Genomic DNA, 5,473 nt, shown 5'->3' with positions numbered 1-5,473 from the left:
GATTCAAATGGTTCAAATGGTTGTGGACGGAATAGAAGAAGCTTTCGCTTAACAGGCTTCCGTGTCTAGTAGCAGGGGATCACCAAATCCTCCAGGCGGGAACCTAGGTATGTTAACAATAAAAAAGGAAAAGAAATTGGTAAATCATAATGTGATGCTGTCCTTGGTCCTTAAGAATAGGTCAAGTTGCCTCTTGAAGGACTCCTGAGAAGTCGCTTGGACTAGCTCGGCCGGCAGCGAATTCCAGCTTTTGACAACTCTTAAGGAGTAGAAGTTGTGTCTACATTCCGTCTTGCTATGTTGTGTTTCCAGTTTCTGGGTGTTACCCCTTAGATTATTATTCGAACTAAGCTTAAGTAGGTGTTTAAGAGGATGTCCAGAAGTGTTAAGAATACTTTAAGCCATTAGTAAATCACCTCTAAGACGCCTATATTCTAGTGGGTAAAGGTCTAGTGAACGGAGGCGTTCTTCGTAAGGCTTAGATTTGAGTCCTCGAACTGATTTCGTAGCTCGCCGTTGGATACGCTCCAAAGTGACCTTGTCCTTATGGAGTGAGGGGGGGAGTACTATGTTTCCGTACTCTAAATGGGGACGGATGAAACTATTGAAGATTGTATGGAAAGTTCGTCCGTCAGACTGTCCAAAAATGCGCTTCAACGTTACCAGTGCAAGGTTTGCTCGGAAGGCATTTTTGTCACAGTTAGCGTAAGACTTTAAGTCATGGGGCACCAGGACTCCTAAATCTTTTTCGACTTGGGATACTACTAGAGAGGAGTTTCCTAAGTTGTAACTGTAGTTTGCGACATGTCGCAGATGGACTACTTTACACTTTGAAGTGTTAAAGGTAAGTCCGTTATCGTCTGCCCAACTTTGAAGTCGCGTCAGATCCTCCTGAAGTGCCTATGTATCGTCTTGGTTGCGTATCTCTCTCCAAAGTTTCACGTCGTCGGCAAAAAGTAGTAAGTCTGACGTTACCTGTTGAGGAAGATCATTTATGTAGATCAAGAAGAGAAGAGGCCCTAGTACTGAGCCCTGGGGGACCCCACTAGGACATTCCATAGCCTGAGATAAAGTGAAATTAACCCTAACCTTAAAGTGTCGATTTTTTAGGTATGAAGTAAGCCAATCGATTAGAGGTGGTTTGATACCTAGTCGTTTGAGCTTGTTGATAAGACACAAGTGGTTAACCTTATCAAAAGCTTTTGAGAAATCAAGGTAAATGACATCAACCTTTCCCTTGCAATCGAGGATGCTTGTCCATCTGTCCACCGCAGTCAGCAGGTTGGTTATACAAGAGTAACCCTTCCTGAAACCATGCTGTTGGGGTGAGAAGAAATTTAAGGACAGTAGATAGTCATTTAAACCGTCGCATATCAGGGACTCCATGAGTTTTGAAGGTAATGACAGAAGAGCCACCGGCCGATAACTTGAAGGTTCATTGCGTCGACCACCTTTGAAAATTGGTGTGATGTGAGCCAACTTCCAGTTTTCCGGTAATTTGCCTCGGCTAAACGAGTGTGAAAACATCACGCTAAGCGGCGTTGCCAGGATTGAGGCTGCCTCCCTCAGTATGGCAGGATGAACCATATCCGGGCCAGGAGAAGTGTCAAGTCTTAAGTGCTGCAATTTCCGGAACACCAAGTCAGCGCTTAGGTCCACTTCAGAAAGTCCTGTGGAGTTGGAGATGAGACTGTCGTCAATAAAGTTGATGTCAGCCGGTTGAAATGTTTGAGAGTAATGGGCCGCCAGAAGGTTAGCGGCGTCGCCATCGTTGTTGGTCGGGCCGTTAAGACCTAGCAGTTGAGAAACTCCTGTTTTGGCTTGACGAAGAGAGGCTGCATAACGGAATAGGCTTCTAGGGTTAGAGGCGAATTTGTCCATAAGCTTTGTTTGGTACTGAAGCCTGTCTTCTCTTATAGCCTTCGTGCATGTGTTCCTGATATGTTTGTATTGCCTATACGCTCCATCGTTATTAGTTCGTTTGTATTCCGCCCAACAGTGCCGTTTGCGGCTTAGGAGGCGAAGGGTACGGTTCTTGATTACTGTAGGTGGCTTGAAGCTTTTGGGAACCGTTTGAGGAACTGAATGGTCTGTAGCACATAAGAGCGTGTGCAGTAAGAAGTCCCAATGACCATCCACATCGATTTGAGGGTGAACATCCCAAACCACCTGTTGTAGATAGTCATGTAGAGCTGGGACATTCAGCCGTTTAAAATTCCAACGCAAATTATTGTTGGGATACCTTAGCTTAGTTTTGATGACAAAACTGAAGGCTATGACGGCATGTTCGCTTTTTCCCAGAGGAGCCAGGATTGAGAGGTTGTCGACTAGGAATTCTTCGTTAGTGAATACACAGTCTAAGCGCGATGGTGTCTGACTGTTTCTCCAACGAGTTGCCGACCTCACATTTTCATATAAGCCCAAGTCATCGATGAGGTTGAAGAACCGAGCTTCAATTGAGTTGTCGCCTCCAGTGTACGTGTGTTCCGCGAAGTTGACTCTAGGGAGATTAAAGTCCCCTAGAACCAGGATGTGTGTGAAACCGAGACGGATAGAGCGGGATAGTCCTTCCAGCATACGACTATCGTACTCAGTGTCGGCAGTTGGCTTCCTGTAAATGACTCCGACTAGACACCTGGAAGTACTAGACAATCTTACAGAGCACCATATGGATTCCTCAAGATTGTTAAACTCGAGGTTGTGAACCTGGTGCACCTCCAAGCAAGAGCTTATGTATATGGCTACTCCGCCCCCAATTCCTGTTTTTCTGTCGTTGCGGAACAAAGCCATCCCAGGCAATGCTAACTCTTGGTCCGAGAACTGAGAAGATATCCATGTTTCAGATATTCCTATCAGATGGGCCTTATTAGCGTTGCTTAGTTCACGTAGTTCATCCAGTTTGTTTGGTAGACTCGCGGCGTTCATATATAAGCAGTTTATGCTTTCAATTTGGAACGCGTGAGCTTCGTCCTGTTTTTCTGTATGAACCTTATGTGAATGGACAGGTAGCCCACCTATGTGAGGTTTGCCGAGGTGGTAGGCCCTGTCCTTTACACGTTTTTTTTATCGTTTAGACAGTCCACAAGTGGAATGGTCAGCTCTAACTTGTCTTTGTTCTTGGTCCTAACTTCGTATGGCCTATCCGGGTGCATGTGGATTCCAGGTGGCAATCGACGTCTATTAGCACGAAATGCTTCCAGAACTGCAGCCGCCATGTGGGAAGATGGGAAGGTTATCTTCATTAGACGGGGTCTAAGATCACCGTCCTTCTTGGCTAGTCTCGTCACATGCTGAGTCAGTATGTGTTTGAGCCTCAAGGACTGTTTGATGAATTTCCATTCCCTGATGTCAGAATTTGATTGAGTAGGGTCTGCATTTTCCGGTATACCTTGGACAATTATGTTTCTTCCGCGGAAAAACTTCTCACGAGATTCTTTAGGGACGTTTCGTATGATACTGCGCTCAGAGTACGGTATGTCGGGCAGTATTCTTACGTTACCATCTGATTTCAGCAAGTGGCTTGCTAGCAAGACGTCCTCTACGTCGGTAGCAGCCTTAAGTGTTACTCGGAGAAGCCTCGGGTGATTTAGATGCTTAGAATCCTTTCCTCGAGTGAGCCGGGTGACCGTCAAAGGCTCTATTCTAGGAAGTTCGAGCTTCTTGTTCAATTCACCCCAGAGCATCCTGTCGTTTTTGTCCTGCAGACTGAGAGGAAGATCAGGCTTGTCAACGAGGTTCATGATAATGAGAGAATCGTCACGAACTGTTGTTAATTTACCAGGTTTCACGATGGGTTCAAGTTTAGTAACTTGTTGTTTGGAGGTCAGTGTGCGTTTATGAATCATGGGCTCTTTATTGACCGGACGAACAGTCTTGGGGGTAGACTGTGCGACTAAATTACCAGTTATTTTCCGTGCAGCAACTCTTGGGTTGCTCGGCTTAGGCGGTGATGCCTGGTTCTTTTGGGCTCTCTTAACGTGGGTCGAATCACATGCAGGGTTTTTGGCAACCACTGTTGTGTTCGGGGACCCTGAGCTGGGAGACCCGAGTTTGCCTAGGGAGTTCAGTACCGTCGACGTAATGATGGTACTGAGCCTCGACACGTCGTCGTTAGTGTGGATGGATGCTCCATCGATGGAATACCTATCGATATCCCTGTTTTTGAGTCCGTTGCACTCTCTTGTTTGTATATCAGTTTTTTTACTATCGTATTCCAAGTTAACTGACAACTTGTTCCGAAGACTTGTCAGTAGGACAATGATGTTACTCAGCAAGACTACGGAGTCTGTGTTGCACGTGACACACACCCACTTTTGCTCTGACTTGCTGAGTCTGTTGTAAGCAGTTGCTGTCAGATCTGTGCATGCTTCGTGGAACCAAGGCTGGAGAGTATCAGTGCCTTGGTACCATTTTTCAGGAAACAGATATACAAGCCTTTTGATAGGGAAAAAGACTGTAGTATTAGAACACAACTACACGTTGTAGCGTTAAATAAATCCCCAAAATAAATAGCTCTGTAAGTTCTCAACATTGGATGCTGGCCATATGTTTTAGTGGACTCATCTAGCTGAAGGCGCTCGGTCCTGCATCCGCATCAGATCACGTGTGGTAACTCTGTGCTCAACATCTACAGCAATCGCTAGCCAGACTAGATCAGAGAATTCCGATATATTGGTAATCGCCAAATACACTCTTCCGATCTCCTCGACTCTGTCATTTGATTTCTCTCGGTGGGTATGAATTATATTGGAAGGTGTTGCTGGTAAAAGCGTTGCCAAACACTGAATACCTGTGTCATCTTCAATGTCTAAAATAACTGGTTTCTGAATGATAATGACATACTAGGATAACGTTTTGTTCAAGCTCTGTCACGTTCATTCAGCACATCAAGCAACTCCTACTGACTTCTATGCAGTCTTTAAATGGAACTAAAATTATGGAACCGAAATAGATGACTGTAGTAGTAGATCCGAGTTATGTGTCATGGTGAACTTTTAAGTTCTGTATATTTGAGTTTATCGTATGCACCATGAATGATTGAGAATGCTCCAATTGGTTCATTTGATCGTTTGTTTGCTCGTGTGCCGCATTTTTATTCATTTTTCATGTGTTGAAATAGTACGCCTGATAACACCGTAGGTTGGCTATTTTATTATTACGAGTCGATTTCGCTGATTTATCACTGTCTGGTTGAAAGAGTAAGCGTGGTAATTGATTATCTTGTTACTTTTGAAGTAAGGAACGCACGAAGTCTGAACCCAGTACTCTTATTTTTCTAGTCATCTTACATTTTTGACACGTGGGAGCGTACACAGTTTCTAGGAGTTAAATGCACTATGTCTCAATGAAACTCCTTATTCATAATTGGAAACTCAAAAATTGTCGCTTCATCATTTCCTTTACAACTGAATTTAGACATCATTGGTGTTGTTTTTTCAGGAAAAACATTTGCAATGACGCACATTATTCCGAA

Source organism: Schistosoma haematobium, chromosome 5, assembly GCF_000699445.3.
Source record: "Schistosoma haematobium chromosome 5, whole genome shotgun sequence".
Classification (NCBI taxonomy): domain Eukaryota; kingdom Metazoa; phylum Platyhelminthes; class Trematoda; order Strigeidida; family Schistosomatidae; genus Schistosoma; species Schistosoma haematobium.
Note: the sequence above shows the minus strand (reverse complement) of the source record.